This window comes from Anastrepha ludens, chromosome 4 (genome assembly GCF_028408465.1).
Source record: "Anastrepha ludens isolate Willacy chromosome 4, idAnaLude1.1, whole genome shotgun sequence".
In the NCBI taxonomy this organism is placed as follows: domain Eukaryota; kingdom Metazoa; phylum Arthropoda; class Insecta; order Diptera; family Tephritidae; genus Anastrepha; species Anastrepha ludens.
In genome coordinates this window covers 63,759,914-63,779,528 of record NC_071500.1, presented here as the reverse complement: position 1 = coordinate 63,779,528, position 19,615 = coordinate 63,759,914, and the positions used below count along the sequence as shown (strand labels likewise).

The 19,615-nt window shown below is 34.2% G+C and overlaps 1 protein-coding gene across 1 annotated transcript in view; it reads right to left on the bottom strand.

Moving 5' to 3' along the window:
* Positions 1–19,224, bottom strand: part of LOC128859589 (formin-J) — a 161,444-nt gene extending 142,220 nt beyond the window's left edge. Inside the window, exon 1 of the mRNA XM_054096524.1 lies at positions 18,079–19,224. The gene's annotated coding sequence lies outside the window, so the exon portion shown is untranslated. The remainder of the gene's footprint in view (positions 1–18,078) is intronic.
* Positions 19,225–19,615: the final 391 nt, after the last annotated feature.

The window sequence follows — 19,615 nt, the reverse complement described above, 5'->3', positions numbered from 1 at the left end:
TTTATTTTAATATAAGTAACAGAGATTAATTAAAAATTAAATTTTTAAAAACTAATGAAAAAAATCGGAAAATATGAGTAGAGATATACAAATGTTAGACAAAAAAAAAACAAAATAGAAAGTAATTGTTCGAAATTAATGGGATTTCCCCAAATGAGGTAAAGTCAAGAAATAAGATTAAACACAAAGTAAGAAAATCTTAAATATGCAAAATTGTAGTGATGAGTTGTGAGTGACGGTCAAAAACACTTTACCGCACATTAAGAAAGAAATATTTTGATATAATGATGTAATATGACATTTTTAAATGAAAGTTGCGAGCGTCAACAAGCTGGAAAATCATTGTAGTTTGCCTTCGGTATGATTTATTCGGCGTACCGCTAACTGATATTCCATAAATATGTATGTTAATATTTATATAATTCCAAATCTTGAACCATCATCCCAAATACCTATTACGCACACCTACAAGCTCGCAACCAGGTTTATTTTTTCAGAGGTAGTGTTGCATAAAATCCTCTCTTTGAATACCCTTGGTTTCGCACATGCACACCCAGTAAAAAAAGAACATTATTTGTATTTGCTGAAATATTGCTTGCTTTTGTACGTTTCTCTTCAAGTGCACTCACTCTATTATTATTCCCATATTGTATTCTCGTGCTTGTATTATGTATTTATGTACTGTTGTTACATACATTGGGTTGCTTCTTCCTCGCTATTGCCTCGGGTGCCGCGGCTGTAGCTTTGTAAAGTAGTATATTCAACTCTGTGCTGGCTCTTTAACCAAACTCGTATAATAACGTAATTTACTTGCCGTATTTATGTATTATTGTTCAATAAATAATGTTTTGAATGAATTGTTCACGCGTTGATTTGCATATCAAATAATTGCATTGCATCTGTATTATTGTGCACTCGTATTATTGCATAAAATATGATGTGCTTCAAAGACAATAGCCTTATGTACATTCAGCAACATGAATAAATAAGTGAAATATGCAGTAAGTGCCATGCTATACTAGATGGCACGATCACTCATTTATTGCTATGCATCTCTATGTACAAGTACTTTAAAATATGTATGTATACATCTACAATACTCACGAAAGGCGGTGATTTTTGTGCAAAAATAGCAATAAAATAAAGTACGTCTAGCCAGTGAGTAAGGCCAAGGAACAATTAAAAGGCATGTCTTAGGAGGAACTGGGGAAGCATTTTTACAAGCTCGTTGATTTTCGCAGCATTTGAAGCAAACGAAATGTAGCAGTAAAAAAATAACCACACACCATGTCCTTAATTTTGCACAAATCTTCGCCGAATATAAAAAAGATGCCGAAGCTATAATAAAAATCTTGACCTATCAGATCAGTTCTTTTGGATTAGCCATAACTTTCAAAAGAACAGTTGCCACTTTCGACTCACCATTTCTCTGCGCGCTTGAGAATGCCGTTGCTCGTTAAGCGAATAATTATGTAGTATGTGAAAATGTTGTGGCTTTGTAAGCGATGATCAAGCGACTTTGTTTAGCCGCTTAGCACACAAGGGATATGCCTGAATTAAGTAGAGATATTTTTTTATTACATTTTACATACTTTGGGCGCAATGCTCTGAAAAGCCGTGAAAAATTATTTACAAATTTGAGCGACATGGGTTTGGAGCAGGACGCTTGTCTTTTCACCGTCCTATGGAGGGATCAAGCCATTTTGCATACTTTCAAATCAATGCAGTTATATAATAGATTGTCAAAACAAAAATAATGTAGTTAAATTCACGGGAAATTCTTTGGCTTTATTCACTACTCGCTAGGTGTTGGTGAATCAAAATAAGCTAGTAAATAATTCAACTTATATTAGCTGACTTATTTTCATATTTTTCTCAGCTCATGCATAACTCATGCAAATTTTCACATAATTTAGGAAAATTTGTGTCAAATATGCCATTACCACTGAATTCCATCTGTCCTTTATTTTTTAAATTTTGCAATCAAATTAAAGCAATAAATACAAGTACATCAAATAAAAATGATTGTTTCAGCTCGTATAATTCTGCAATATAAATGTTGGAGGTCAAGTTGAAGGAACAAATAGGTGGCTGCACCTATCTGAGTGCAAAAGTTGAGCCCATCCTTTCAATAAAATGGCCGGCGGAAACCAAAAAATGTTCACATTTGTCTGCATATTTGCAACCATGAAATGAGAATCGATTGAAGCAGCTCTAATGGCACACTGAAGCTTATGGTCACGTCTATTTGAGGGTGAGAATTGTACCTGACGTATCGACGTATGTGTTTCATAGAACTTTAGTCTGAACAGATATGAAATGTTTGTACTAAATTCAGTAAATAAATGAAATATAATAATAAGTAAAATAAATGAAATGAGAAGAGAAGAGGAAAATACAGTGAAAAAAAAACTAGTTTAGTTTAATTAAATGCTAATAAAATAAAAAAAGTAAAGCAAAATTAAGGCGGCCGCCTTAGCCGAATGATTTGGTGCGTAACTACTATTCGAAAGATGAAAGGAGAAAAAGTTTTTTCTAATAGTGAACGCCCCTCGGCAGGCTATGGTAAGCCTCTGAGTGTATTTCTACCATGAGAAAATCGCCTCATAGAAAATATAAGCCGTCGGTTTAAAACTTTAGGTCCCTCAATTTGTGGAACAACATCAAGACGCACGCCACAAATAGGGGGAGGAGCTCGGTCAAATCCCCAAACAAGGGGTAGGCGATAAATTAAATGAAATTGAAGTAATTTAAAATAAGCCAAGTTAAATTAAATAAGTTAAGGTTAAATAAAAGAAATAATATTATATAGATTTAAATCAAATTAGATAAAATGAAATAATATAAAAGGTTTATAATAAAAAATAATAATAATTAGAAAATTATAAAATAAATTAATGGAAATTAAATAGAAATATGAAAATAATTTATATTAAATAAAGGTAAATATAATAAAAATAATATGATTAATATAAATCAGTTAAAATAAACTAAAATGAAATTAGATAAAATAAAGTTAAAATAAAATAAAGTAAAGTAAAATAGAACGAGATATAAGAAATATAATCAAATGAAATAAAAAAGTAAAAATATAATGTAAGATTAAAGAAAAATGAGTAATATTAAATAAAATAAAATAAAATAAAATAAAATAAAATAAAGTAAAATAAAATAAAAGGTGAAATAAAATTTAAATTATTTGAAAGAGAATAAAATAAAAGTAAATTAAAATAGTATAAAGAACTAAATAAAATAAAATTGAATTGAATTAAAATAATATAAATATAAAAATTTGATAAGGTAAATAAAGGAAATAGAAAATATGTAGAAAAATAAAGATTTATAAAATAAAATGAAATACAATTCCACGAAATAAAGGTAAATAAAATAAAACAAATTAAATAAGATGAGCTAGCTACTATGAAAAATGTTTCAACACATTTTCTTTCAATTAAAAACAAAACTCTTTTAAAAGCACGCCTGTAAAAACTTAACACTTCACAAGAAAGATGTTGGTTGTATTAGTTTCCTTCGACAATATCCACTGTGCGATGTTCTCTTATAATCACATAACTCTTCCAAAGGCAAAAGTTACTGCAAATAATACCGAACGCCGGTTTATACCATGCACATTGTAGTTTTGTAAAGAGTGTCCCATTAAAACCGTCTGTTTTGAATTAGACTAAATTTTTTGTGTCGATCGCTTACGTTATTGCTTAAAGTTTAGTCGTAAGGAATCACACCATATAACGCCATTGCATTTCTCTCTTTGATACTTAAGAACAGAGCTGAAATTCAATATCTCAATAACATCATTTTATTGAATTTTAATTGCAGGGTCCGACACTCGAAGTGTAACCAATTAAAAGTCCCATAATTTAGTTTGGAAAATTGCTCTTACTCAATTCGAAGTAAAAAATGTGTGAAAATAATACAAAATTAAAAATCAATTTACTTTTGCTCGATATAACCACCTTTTGCCTTGACTATGGCCTTGAGACGGTCCAGAAACGAATCGCAAGCTGCCCGAATGTGACTTGCAGGTATTTTGGTCTACTCGCGGACAATGGCTCTTTTCAGCGGCTCGAGACTGGTGAATCTTTTAGTTCGGACCTTGCTCTCCAAAATGGCCTTAAGAGAATAATCCATCGGATTCGCGTCTGGTGAATTTGAGAGCCATTGTGTGGACGTTATGAAGTTATTTTTTAGCCATTTTTGGTTCACTCGGACTTTATGAGTCCTGTTAAGCAGACTGGATGCTGCCACCGAAATATTTGTCTGGTCACGGCTTTAAAGCAACCTCCAGAATACTTCCCCGATCGCATTTACCTTGACGCCAGACTCGATGAAAATGATGGGAGAGCGCCCATCTGCAGTTACAGCGGCCGAAACCATTACCTCTGGCGTGTGCTGCCTCCTGGTGGCCAATCGGTGCTTCGAATTCTCGTATGAACTGTCGGTCAAATAAACCATATCGTTTTGGGGGCTTACGCATGGCTCAAGTAAAAAAATTTTCTCGTCAGAAAACACAATGATCGGAAATTTCGTTTTCGGCCAAGCGAAGCAACTCTTTTGCTTTTTCAAGTCTGAGTTGTTGCTGCTGAAATCATGCGCCTTTGGATCTTGTAAGGCTTGACTTTGAGATAATTTTTCAGTATGCGGCGGGTCCTACGGTCTGATATTTTCAGTTATTTTGCCATTTGATCGGAACACTCGGTCTGAAGTTGGTTACACTCCGAGTGTCGGACCCTGTAAATAATTGCATTGATATGTATGGCCGATTTCTTGACTAAAAATCACAATTTAATTATGAATTCATATTTGCCTAATTTGGTTTAATGTACATTTGAATTTTTGGTAAATATGTATTTATCGATAAGTGTTTTTTAGGCGAAGTTGTTTTAGAAGCCAGAAGGCTTATAGCGATATTCTGAAGGACTGCCCTAGCATACCTAGCCTACACTGATTCAACATGATTTATACCCTCGCAATCACTTTATTGGCGGCCGCCGTAGCCGAATGGGTTGGTGCGTGATTACCATTCGGAATTCACAGAGAGAACGTTGGTTCGAATCTCGGTGAAACACCAAAATTAAGAAAAACATTTTTCTAAAGCGGTTGCCCCTCGGCAGGCAATGGCAAACCTCCGAGTGTATTTCTGCCATGAAAAAGCTCCTCATAAAAATATCTGCCATTCGGAGTCGGCTTGAAACTGTAGGTTCCTCCATTTGTGGAACAACATCAAGACGCACACCACAAATAGGAGGAGGAGTTCGGCCAAACACCCAAAAAGGGTATACGCGCCAATTATATATATATATATATAATCACTTTATTGGGTGGGAGGTGAATTATTTGAAATATCATAAATTAAATTAGTTTTTGAGAAATTATTTTTGTTTTCATTTTCCAAAAGAACAAGACATAGATAGGTTTGAAAGGTTTTGAATTTATTATTAGTCCGTAACAAAAATAAAGTCAAATTTTCTTCTAATCAGATATGGCGAATAGCTACTGTTATGCTTTTTTTACACGAAGATGAGCTAGAGGTCTTTCTTGCATATTTAACTAATTAATTTTTAGACAACAGTAAAATGTTAGCTTACGACAACCAACAATCGAATTAAGCCACATTTTGCCAAACTGAAATCATCTAACATTTAGTAACTAATTTTTTTTCCGTATATTTGCATTATGTATAAATATTTATGTAGCTTTCTCTTGCCTTAAAGCTTTTTATAATTTATTTATGCGTTTCCAAATAAGTACGTTCAGATGCTTTCCATGGAGCAATGTATATAAGTTTATATAAAAGAAGTTTGTTAAACAAGTAAGGAAGTGCTACCCACATTTTACTACAATTTAATTTAGACTTCCCTGGAATCAAACAAACTTATAGCGAATAAGAAATGAAAGCATTTTTGTTAAGGTTTATTTACATTTAATAAATAATTTTGCTTTTTATCCGTTCTTAATATTGCTTACGTTTTACATAAATTCAAATATACACTCAACGAAAAAGATTCCGCGCCTCGAAAGACATTTATACCGTAGTATGATATTATAAGCAGGGCAGCCTAAAATATGTGCCGTGCTGTTTTTTGACACGCATGCAAGCTGATGATGTTTACAGGTTTTGCATTAAAAAATAAAATAAAAAATTTAGCTATATTCCTTAGAGCATATTTTATCATAATTTGCAATTAATTAATATTTGGTTATTAAATTTAGAACTAATAATAAAGGTTTCTGTAATGAGAATAATATGGTAGCACTGTATCGAAAATAAAATGAATATCGAAGTGCGCATTCATATCGTATTTATTTGAAGATTATTCTGCCTTGGCAGGTAATGGCAAGCCTACGAGTGTATTTCTGTCATTAACAAGTTTCGCATAAAAAGTCATTTGCTGATTTCAGGTACATTTCAACCCATTATAAAATATAGGCTTTTAACTTCAAATTAAAGTTTTTTAATTTCAAATAAAATTTTTTTAAATTCAAATTAAAGATTTTTTATTTCAAATTAAATTTTTTAATTTCAAATTAAAGCTTATGAAATATGATATGATAATTAATTAATTATTATTTCCCAAATATGTTTATTTTGGTGATAATAAGGTTAAACACTTGTTTAAAGTTTAGCAATTGCAGTACTCACAAAATAAAACTTTTTTTGCAATCGCAGTAAACGCAGAATAAAACTTTTCTTTTCTTGTTGTGTAATTATTATTTATTTTAAAATAAATATTTGAAATTCAAAATCCTTAAAACCCTTAAATAAGTTTATGATAATGAACACCAATACATCACCTGAATAAGTAACTGTTGAAGATAATACAGGAAGTCCGTTAAATAAACGTCATTATCGGCGAATAATGCAGGTCACAGAAGATTCTGTTGATAGCAATTTAGAAAATGAAGACAACTTACCTCTTCCTCGTTGCAGGAATCGTAGGGTAAATTATGTTAAAACGAGTATTGACAAAAAGGAGATTTTCAGAAAATGCTATGAAAAAGGTAAAGCTATTGCAGAGTCAGCAGAATTAGCTGGAATTAATAAAAACACAGCCACTTCTATAATGAGAAGGTATAAGAAGGATGGATGTAAGATTATTAGACGAAATCGTGGTGGAAAGAGAAATGGTAAATTAAGTGATGGGATTTTAAACTATGTGGAGAAATTAATTGAAGAAAATCCATCAATTACTTTAGAAAAAAAAATGTTCAAATAAAAACGTCAACATGACCACAACAACGGTATTTAATGCATTATTATTTTTATTGATGAATCCGGTTTCAACTGTCATCTTCGCAGAAATAAAGCTCGATCGGGGATAAATACTTGTAATAGTTCCAACAACAAAATAAAGAAATATTTCATTAATTTTAGCCAAGAATTATACATTCGCAAGTAATTTCTAACTCAATAGTAAATTCAAATGTTTTTATTACATTTCTGGATGGATTATATAATAAACTTGCTGAAAGTAACATCGTAGAAGCATAGTTGGTTCTGGACAATACCGGAATCCATAAAACTCGGGAAGTGCCCGAAAGGATTAGTGATTAATCATACGTTCATTTTCCTAGCACCATATTCCCACATGTTAAAACCTATAGAAAAGGTATTTTCAAAGATAAAATTGCCTGCACGAAATTTGCTGGCCGATCCACAAAATAATCAAAATTTGGTACAGATTATTGAAGAATCAATGGCCACTGTTAGTTCTACTGATTGCAACAATTATTACGCTGACATGTCTAGGAAACTACCACTGGCTGTAGCAGAACAACCGTTGCATTAAATGCTTTGTCGAAATTGCTTTATTTAACCTTTTTTGGTTCTTATTCACAGTTAGTACTCATTTTTTATTGTAAATATTCAATAATACATTAATAAACTTTAATTTGAAATTAAAAAACTCTAATTTGAATTTATAAAAATTTAATTTGAAATTAAAAAACTTTAATTTCAAGTTAAAAACCTATAGCAAAGAGGTTTCTCCGTTTGTATTTTAGTATGAGTCCGACAACAGTAAGCTTGGAGTACTTAACTTCTACCTACCTCCTTAAGCTGCGATTATTGGTGCCGTACCTTAACCATAATCGTAACCATAGCAATCAGCTGTTCTGATCAAACATATGGGTATCACTGTAAGCGATTATAGGTGCCGCACCACAACGCTATAACCATAACCGTAGCCCTATGTATCTATTGAATTTTGATTCTTCTCCGTAAACGTGAGCAGCTGTAAAATACTTAACATTTGTTTCAATATTTGCGATAAAAATTTGAATATTAGAAATGAACGATGAAAATTTGATTGACTTAATGGAGCATTATCCGTTTTGTTTATGACAAAATGCAAATGTTGTCATTAATTCTACTTCAACTGTTACGGCATGACTAGCCGACAAGTGCTGTAATGTTACGGCTGCGGCACCATTAATTGCAACTTTACTCTCATCTCCTTACCTTATACTTTTAACGGCAACCTCACGGGAGATGTTTTGTGCCCTTATGGGAAAGAGCATGGCTAAATGCCATTGACAGATTGTAAAATGCCGTACGCCTTAGATAAATTATTTCAGTAGCCGTTGAGCCTTGCATATTTATAGGCGCACAAGCAAGCGAATGAAATAATAAACTCGCTTAAACAGTGAAAACCATATTAAAAATTTGCTGCTTTCGATTCACCAACACATAGCGGGTAATGAAAAAAATATCAAATTTCCCTTGAATCTAATTTTGCATATGATTTGGCAGCACTGCATTATTTTCTTTTTGATAAGCAGTTACGTAAGTGCATTACTTTTGAAAGCGTCCCATCTGAAAGGTTGCAAATGGCTAAATTCCGACATGGGATGGCCAAAAAATCAAGCGTCCTGCTTCTAACCGACATGTGGCTCAAACTGTAATTTCACTGCTTTTCAAAGCATTGCGCTCAAAGTATGCAAAATATAGTAAACAAAATTTCGATTCCTGAATGCCTAATTGTTGAGGACGTTCAGATATTGATGTTGAAGGTTGATCAGCAACACTTTGCGCTATTGCAGCAATATTTTCAATACAACGACCATTTTTTGGTCTGTCAGTCCTTTTTCTAACTTCGACAAATCCATTTTCCTAAAATTTTTTCACCAGCCTTTGAATTATCGAGTCATTCAATTGATTATTTCGTCCGAAATATCAAAAAAATCTCGAACTTTGCGATATGTTGTTCTTAAAGATCGACTGCTTTCACAATAAGTTTCAATACCATGATTTTAACGCGTTATTTTATCATGTAAAAGTGTACATCTGTCTATTTTACGAATGTCTAAAATGAAAACTAAACTAAACTACTCACATCTAGGCATCACTTTTGAAGACCCTTCACTTGACGCTTGTGAACTAAGCGAATAGAAACAGAGTGACCACTAAATGGTTGTTGGTACTGCATAAAAATTGTCCGCATGGCGATGAATCGAAGGCGGCAATTATATATATGCAGAGGGCTTTCCTGGTACCGCATATTCTAAGTGGCCTGCAAACTGCTGCAAATTCGTTTAAAAAATACATTGCATATCCTTCGTGCTCCCATTCTTTTTAACTCCACGCCATCAATTAGTTGTGGACTTGAGTAGGTTTTTTTTAAAGGTCTAAGGTTATTGACATATTTAGTTTAAGTTCTTAGTGTAATTAAACAAAAAAAAAGTTAGCATGTCTTTTAATACCCTGCAGGAGTTTTGTTTATGAGCTTTCAATGTATTTAATTTTCTTCGGTACCAAATTTACTCTTGACAATATTTTATTTAAATGTTAAAGTATTTTATTACATTTAATTGCGCGGATATTTACTTAAATTGTATTGCAATACTGATGCGGAATTATTATTCGAAATCCAATTAGGAAGAACAAAGAAATTAAATATTGATTTTTGCAACATTTTCAACTTCCTATTCATGTTTAAGTATAGACAATCCACCTTTTGCAGCACTTTTTTTCGCGAAACACGTATTTCCTTTTTAAAATCGGCAAATTGACAAAAGCAGAAAGTTTTGCTGACAAACATGACATATACAAATGACAACAACAATAATAATAAGAAAAAATGCTAATAGTTACTCCACCATATTTGGCGAATGACTTTGAGGGTTGTATGCGTAAGTGGCAGAACCAAAAACAACTACCATACAACTGTAAAGTGTGGAAAGAAAACGACTGCCACAATGGCCCAAAGGCGAGCATTTGTTGTTCTTGTTGTTACTGCTGTCATATATATATATGGCTCGAATTAGACAGTTTTGGCAGCTTTTAACTGTTTTCGAGCCTACATACGATCGATTGATTTGATATAAGACTGCCAGCCATTTGTGGAGCGAAAGAAACGGCATCTGCTGTTGCCACTTTGAAATTTCAAATTCGAAATTCAAATTAATGTGTCAAAAATTAGTTTAGAGAAAAAGGTACCTCGAGGATTAAACATACACATAAACACGTTTGTATGTATGTATGAATAAGCTAACATCTGACATTAATTACGCGAAGGTGGTCGAAAAAGGAAAAGGAGACATGAAAAAAACATTCTTATTAATTTCGTGCTAACTGATTTTTAAGCTGCGAGTTCTCGACTCCTTTAGCTGATACCAAATATAAATGCGAAAAACTATGTATGTACATATGTATATCTTGACGTGCTATGTTTGTTCTGTTTATTGTTTGCTGGTAGTGTGCAAAACATATACAAGTTGATTTATGCAGGCGGCTAAAGCATCAAAGACACATTCTAGGAATTCCGGTTAACTTTCGTGCTAACATTTCGAACTTTTTCAGCGTCTGATCAACAAACGATCGCGCTGCTCTTCTTTCACTTCATCAATAAAATTTTTTGTTAATTCTTTTTTCGTTTTAATCGCTGAGCTTCAGTAACCAAACGTAGCTTTCGTTAATTTATGCACTTGTTTGCCTTCTACATATTTCCTGAATTTAGAGCAAATCGAATGCATTCTGAAACACAAGACCACCATTTTATATTTTTCTAGTATTTTGGAGCAAGTTTTTTTTTTTAGGTTATCAACCGATTATTTTGTGATTACCGTTTTGTTAATGGTTAGATACTTGCCAACGTATTTTTTTACAAGAAAGTGAAATTGTGTCACACAAATAGTAAAGTTGTAAACATAAATACAGGGTGGCTAATGAAAGCCGCTACCAAAAAAAAATTGAATAACTTTTTTTCTTTTTAAGTTATCTGTTCCATTTTTGTTTTAATTTGCAGATTGATCTTTAAAATTTATTAAAATGGATAACTGGGATACGCAAACAAGAATTTGGATAGTCCGCCGCTATCACGCACTGGAGTCCGTAGTTTTGGTACAGAGAGAGTACAGGCGGATGTTTGGCGGCGATCCCCCGAGCAGATGGACCATAATGAGACTGGTGAATAATTTTGCTGAGCAAGGAACAGTCGCAAGAAGGCCTTATCATCGAAACCCACCAGTTCGGACGGAGGAAACGATCGCTGCTGTAGCTGCAGCTATACAAAGCAATCCAAGGGTTTCAACAAGAAGCTTATCTGCTCAACTTGGTGTCAGCCGACAGTCTTTGCAAACAATAATGCACAAAGATTTAGACTTATTTCCCTACAAAATTCAAATGGTTAACAAACTGAATGCACCAGACTTGCCGATTCGCTTGGAATTTTGCCAGAAGATCCTGCAAATGGTGGAAGAAGACCAAAACATGTTAAACTGCCTTTTCATGTCTGATGAGGCCCATTTCGATTTAAACGGCAATGTGAACAAACAAAATTGTCGAATATGGAGTACTTCTCCACGAGACGGAATTGCATCCTCTTCGCGTGACAGTGTGGTGTGCGGTTTCTTCACGCTGTATTGTCGGGCCTTATTTTTTTTGAAGAAAATGGTCACACCGTTACGGTTACTGGAGACCGTTATTTGAAAATGCTGAAAGAATTTTTCTATCCAGAACTACGCCGAAAGAGAATTCCTTTCAACTCTGTGTGGTTTCAACAAGATGGGGCAACGTCTCACATAGCCCAGACTGTTATGACAGAGTTGCGACGAAAATTTCCCAATAAACTGATTTCAAGAAACTCCGAATTTCGTTGGCCCCCCAGGTCGCCTGACCTTACTGCACCTGACTTTTTCTTGTGGGGTTTATGTAAACAAGAAGTTTATAAAACAAAGCCAACAAAATTGGATGAACTAAAACAATCCATTCGGGCAACAATTTCGGCTATTCCAGTCGCAACTCTCAAAGCAGCAATGAACAACTTTTTACTAAGATGCCGCACTTGTGTCAACGAGCATGGGGGGCATTTAAATTCAATTATTTTTAAAACTAGTTAAGCTACATTTAATAAAATTTAATGATCTTCAACTTGAAAAAAAAAAAAAAATGAATTCCATACACTAAAAAAAAAGTTATTTGAGTTTCTTAATGTAGCAAAATTCATCAGCCACCCTGTACTTAATTGTAACAAAGCCTTATCGTTAGTGTTAATCAAACACACACATCCATACACATTTTATTTGAGAGTATCCCGCTGTCCTGCTTGATTAAGAAAAAAAACGACTGGATTTTCTTGCCTGCTTTCTTATCATTTGGTGTTTTACTAGTTGTCAGCCAACTAAGCCGCATATTCACATTCTATTCTTGCTTAACCCGAATTTGCGGCACTGTGTTTCGGGCTCCCGAAATCGTACTTCGATGAATGCAAGAAAGTCCAATTTCGGTATAAATTTTAGGTTTTCAAAAGCCCCGGACACATTTCACGTAAAAGTATTACACTTCAGTTTCCGCCTCCGGAAGACTGGCTTGCAACACGCGTACCCTCGAGGAACGAATGGGATGAAGATGCAGTCATCTATACTAAATCATAAATTAGGAAGTGAACTATACACGCAAGAGCCTGCACTCAACAACACTGGCTCTTTGACTAACGCAATGTTTTTCAAGTTGAGCTCACAGCGCTAGAAAAATTTGGGCTATTGTTGAACGATTCTACCCTCAACTTGCAATCAGATACTCTTAACTAAGATGCTAAAAAAGCACTAATACAGCTCCGAAACCTCATTAGGACAGTGCTCGAATACAGAAAAACTCTAAACAAACTGGTGCCTAAGTATTCCACTACAGTCCAAATATTCCCGAAAACACAAAGTTCAAATATTTCAAGAAAACTTGGTAAGAAAGGAAAAATGCCTGTAAAATATTCATAACACTCCAGAGAGCGAGCGAACCGCATAGAAGTTGTTTTGTAACTTTTGACCATACGTGAAATCTGCAATAGGTTAGGTTAGGTAGCGCTGGGTGATCTGTAAAAAGATCTCACTTAGACCCCTAGGGTCCATTGTGTTGCCAGTGTTATGTATCTAAAGTCGAAGATATCAATTTATATAATTCATTACGATTCGCGAGTTTGAACAAATCGTTCAGCCTTTTGTCAGTAATATCCTTCAAAGATGAAAAATATGTTGATCCTAGACCCATTTGTCGAGTCCTTCAGAGAGCAGGGCAGTGGCAAAGCAGGTATTCTAAAGTAACTCCGGATTAATCCCATTTTGGCTGCGTTAGTACTTTAACCAATGTTTTGTAGTCTTTCCTACACAGTGAAAAAATGAAGTTTGCAGTTCTGGTATTCCGAGTTCTTAGAATAATTTTGGCAGTTTTGTATGAAGTTGAGTGTTGCCATATCGACTACGTTTCCTACGCCATATATAATATGACACTAGTTCCTCATTTAGTTCCACTTTCACTTAACTTATGAGTTCCCAATAGGCTGATTCTGGCTCTTCGTGAATGTGGAATTTGTTATCAATACCACTCATTTGCCCGCCCTGAGAGACGACAGAAATCAGCCGTACAAAATACTGATATTTTATGGAAAATTTCTTACTAATTCAGAAAATGTAAAAAGAAAATGTTTTACCTGTGAAGAACTGCAAGCAGAAGTAAACAGTTGGAGCGACAAGGAGGCAAACCAAATGAAGAATTGGGAGAAAATATTGCATAAAAAAACACTTTTTATTCGAAATAGACTTTCGCTAGTTTTTTTAGCACGTGTTAAATTCTGCCTGTTGTTTATTTAAATAAATACCCAAGGTAGGAAAATCGACCATAGAATATCGGCAACGACAATCCATTTTCTTATGTAAGAGAGTTTTCTTATGTAGAGGGTACTGGAGAGCAAACCGCCTAAATTTTCCAACCCAATTTTTAGCATTCCACAAAATTTTATAAATGCTTTCTTATTTTTTGTAAATCGCTAAATTTTTACCCCAAGAAAGAACGGAATTTTTAAGGGACGTAAATTTCTTCATCTTTCTTCTATGAACAGGAGAGGACACTAAATCAATCACTTACTATTTCCGAGATATGATCTTTTGTATAAACATTGTTTTATTTGTAGGAAGAAAACCTCTCGCAATTAGCAAACAAAAATGGGTTGTAGAACTCATATGTGGGTTAGCACGTCTAATCGGGCTTATATAAAGAAAGATTAAAGCCTTTTTTGAGCGCCTCCACCTACGTCATGTGACTGGTATTTGCCTAATGGTGATGCATAACAGTAAAATAAACTTTCCGGAGTACGATTTAGCCACAGCTGCCGTGTGCGCTAGGATATCTAAAACATTGAACTTTCTCCACTATCCGTTTTTAACGAGAATAGGTCGGTTCTATTTATGAGAGTACTTGATTGGGTAATGGACCCGAGTTCAAGAAGGTTTTATCAGTTTCTTCGCTCTATTACGGACAAATGCGTTCTATTGATAGGAAGCGTTGCGACATTAGCAATGCAAAATGCTTGCTCAGTGGTATCACAACGGGCTCTCTACGTCCAAGTGTGTCCTTTTTGGAGAATAAGGTAGCAAATGGTAATTCATATTACTCATGATCAATATAGGTTCCATTTTATTTCAATATCTTGAAGAGGGTCGGAAATAGTTTCGTAGTTTCGAGCAAGGGGAGCGTCAAAAAAATTTCATTATTAGTTCGCATTATCTTCAAACTAATAAATAAATGTAGTGCACGATTAAAAAAATCAGAATCTCGGGATCACCATTTGAAATCCCGAACCTTGGGAATTGCTGCCGAATTTATTGCTTTACAACCAACACAAATCAACCTGTCGCCTTATCTTAAATTATGCATTTGGTAGGCAGACTTTTTTAAATTACCTCACATTAAGCCTTTCAAGTATTGGTTGCCTGCTTTAACTTTTTTCTATTTGTGGATTTCGATAAAGCGAAATCAAAGTATGCTGGTCAATATTTTTTTCCATTCAATGTACGTTATAATTAGCAAATTCTGGCAATGCTAATAAGTACCACCAAAAAGTAATCTGGCGTATCATACGCCTGGGGAATATTCTCTGCGATAATAAAATTGTTTGCCAATTGATTATGAAGTGCTCACTTTATACTATACATATCTACGAGTATAAGTGTGTGTACTATAATTATATTTAAGTAATCAATACACTTAATCTCACAGGCCCACTTGAATGCTCAAATTTGAGCTTTTTATCGGCGGGATGCTTCTGCTACTTAATGAGTATAAGTGTGTGGTTGTTGTACTGGTTTTCATACGCCACTTAAATGATTTGAGTGTTTCATTGTGCCTTTGGCCTTTTAGTATTTTTTGTGTAATTTTCATTGGTATATGTGTGTACAAGCATATGTTTTGCACCGTTAAACATAAGTATGCATAAATACAACGTACGGGTATAGTTAAAAATGTTCCTGTAGAATTTGGGAATAGACTTAGAGTACTCCATAAACTGCACTGTAGACTATTGGAAGTGATCCAATCACATGGAAAATTCTATTTAAATTTCACATTGTATATCTTAGCTTAGAACCACTTCTTCACTTTTACATTACATAGAGATCAGGTGTAGGCCAAATGGACTCTTTTTATGGAATTTATTTATTTTATTAATCAAACACACAACCATGAGTTACTTTTCAGTGTTGGAGCTAAATTCTAAAAGCCTAAAAATAACATTAAAAATATAGGTGTTTTAGGCAAAAATATTTGATAAAAAAAGAAGGCTGTAAGAAAGTGAAAGTAGGTAGGTATTAGAAGTATAAGAAGGAAGTATTAGAAGTATTATAGTGTACGTTTATATTTACAACTTAGTGACCAAATAATGAACGAGGTCATATTTAAAGCGTAATGCGCTTTGGATGGTCTTGATCTCTTCATATTTATTTGCTAATTTTGCTGTTTACGAATAGTATGCCGAACGTATGAATAGTACTATAAACCCCTTCTCAAGTGTTGCCATCATTGCGTAGCTATTTCAGAGCCTCCCATGTCGGTAAAGTCAAGTGTAAGCACCGAAGCTAAGAACAATCCACACAACACAATTCGGTCGCAAGGCAGAAGGCAGCCTCTATCCACAGGCTAGCGGTGGCCATAGCGAGCGTCCGTCTTATATAGGGTTTTCCAAACAGAGGTGTTATTTTGATATTTAAAGAAAAATGCTGTTTTTTTAATATAAATTATCGGTTGTTTATTTCATTATAAAGATGAAGGTATGCCGTTAATAGTGGAAAATAACATCAAGCAAATAACAGCCACGACCACGCTAATAGGACAATATCCTTTTCATGAAATTTTCCATAACCGAACTGCAAAGTGGCTGCCCTATGTCCTCGATAGCCTCACAAATTCCATCTTTGAGGTCTTGAATCGATCCTGAGCTGTTGGCGTAGACCTTCTCTTTTACGTGGCCCTAAAGAAAAAAGTCACAAGGTGTTAAATCACAAAATCTCGGTGGCCAATTGTGATCACCTCTTCGAAAGATAACACTGTCCGGAAAATTTTCCCGTAAAAGATCAATGGTTTCATTGCTTGTGTGGCACGTAGCGCCGTCTTGTTGAAAATAATCGTTGTTCAGATCAATACTATCCAATTCCGGCCATAAAAAGTCGTTAATCATCTCTCGAAAGCGCAATCCATTCTCCTGTAACACCTGTTATTGGAAACCTTTTTGGAATTTCTGACGGCCCTACTCTGCACTTAACGTATTCTTTCAGGTAAACGAGGGTTTCTTTACCAGCAAATCTTGTTTCAATGGATTAAGTATTTAATTATTGTATTTTTCATTTTAATTTATTTGACAAAAAATATGGGCTTGCCTTAGAAAATTAAGTAGTTCTAAAAGTGTCTGGTCACCACTGTCATTCAGCAATTTAGAGCCATTTGAAACATCAAATAGAGAAATAAACTGCGGAATTATATTAATATAATAAAAATACATATAATTATAAATAATATACATAAAATATATATATAATGAAAAATTTAACTATCAAACTCATTGAGTTTCAACTGATTTAATGAAAGAAAGCCAAACTGTGAAAATTGTACAACAACTGAATTTTGGTCTTGCACTGAGAAAATAGCTTCGCCATTTGACTACTAAGGACCAGCCGATAATTACGCAGGTGAATCGAATCCTCTGACGGCCGGTCGTTCTGTGCCTTGAAAAATATACAACGACCACAGACGCTAACTCGATTCGACACCTATTTGAAGTAAAAACGAACGCATTTGGGGAGGAAAAAATGTCTCCTTCACCGGACGCAAAAACTCGCAGTTCCATTTTCGAAATTACATGAATTCGTTTACTAATCACTCACTCAACAACTATTTTGAAAACCTATATTACCAATTTGGAGGGCGAAAAAAAGGGGAATAGTTTAGTGAAGTATATCAAGTGTCATTTAACGGATAAAATGTGTCTTATTTAAATTTTCAGAATCATTTTAAAATGTATGCGTTCTCTTTGGACATCTCTTTATATCTAATAATATTATTTAATATTTTCATATTTGCAAAAGCAATTACCAAAATTTCACACAACACTAAGCGATCAATAAATATTTAGATAAACTTTTTTCTATTCTTCTAATAAGAGGATATCTTAGCACTTGGTTAAATTCAATTATGTGTGATAACAAAACACGGGCTGGGCTTTTTTGGTGGATTATAAACTCAAATATAAATACATTGGTATCTGTATGTGTGCATGTGTGAGTATGCAAATAAAAACATACCGCGCAAATAAACGGCAAAGTTCTCGGTTGCCTTCAAAACTGAGAGGGCGCCACGTCGTAAATAAACTGCAGCCGCTGATCAACAGGTGGGCGCTGCGTCGCTGGCTGTTCTTCTTGTCGTACGTAGTGCGTAGTCTGGAGCGGAAGTGCAAATGTGCACTGCAAGTTGGCGCACAAATATAAATTCGCGTTTCACTACAAATATTTTCACTATTAGCTTTGCATGTATGTACATATGTAAGAAATGCAGTTATGCTGTTCTGAGTTACTCCTATATTGCAATTACACTTTATTCCTCAAACTAAATCAATCAATTGAAACATTTGTGGTGCATTGAGTTGTTCGTTGTTTACTGATGTTATATATTTTTTTGTTTTTATATTTATTTATCTTTATTTTTTTTTTTACATGTCGGCACGTTTTATATACCAGTTGTCTTGCTATAACTTTTCGCTGCAATTTGAAAATAAATTTGTGTAAAAAATTGTCACAGAAATTCTAGTTTTCGCTACCAGTTTTAAATCGACTTTATTTGTGTGTTTTGTTTTACTTTGCTTTACGTATGTATGTATGAAAATACGTAAATTTGTATGCATATATGCATTTATGTTTTGAATTCTAACCAGTATTTTTAGTCGCTGTACTCCACGCCTTTCGTTTTTACATTGCCACCCACCAGGTGAGCCACAACAACTTATTGCTTAGAGCAGACGGCATTAGCAGCTGTTGGTTTTTTCCATATGAAAAAAAAAAAGAATTTATTTAATTTCGTATTTGTTTAATGTACACTGTTCCTGTCGTTCATAAGTCTTAAAAATACTCAGTTTATAAACTCTTTGGCACTGATTTACCTTCTGAACACACTTACGCACATTTATGAGAACATATGCAAGTTAAAGTCGTCGAAATTCAATTCGTATATACATATGTAAGCATGTAAGTTTATGCTCAAATGAATTCGTTTTCAATTTCGTAATGAAAAATTATGAATGGCACAAAAAGTAGTAGAGTTCTTTACTTTTTTTTATTATTAATAAATTACAATGGATCAGTTATAACGTGCGCATGCGCCACCATCCGCCCGACAAGATAGAAACGTTTAAACCAAAAGACCGCTCGTGAGAAACTAAACGAACTGAATCAAACGTTGGCTATTCACTGAACAACTGCAATATGAACGCACTTGTTGATCGTGTTCGAGGTGCCGTTCGCTCCGTTTCGAGATTGGTTCAAATTTGTGTGGAGCGTAACGTTTGACTTGTTGATTTGTTAGTTTATCGCATAAGTGTACGTACGAGTGTGTGTATATGTGTGTGTGCGTGAAACGGAAATAATACATTGCGTTCCAATAGAGCCACAAAGAATGCTACTCCACTTGGAGCCTACTGTTGAGCTGTGTATGTGTGTGCGTGTGTACATGTGAGTGCATTTGGCGCGTGTTTCGTTCCAAAGCTAATTTGGCTACACATAAAACAACTAAAATTCCGTAGTGCTGTTTCTATTCCAGAGCTATTCAGTTGCTTGCTCAGAGAGTAGA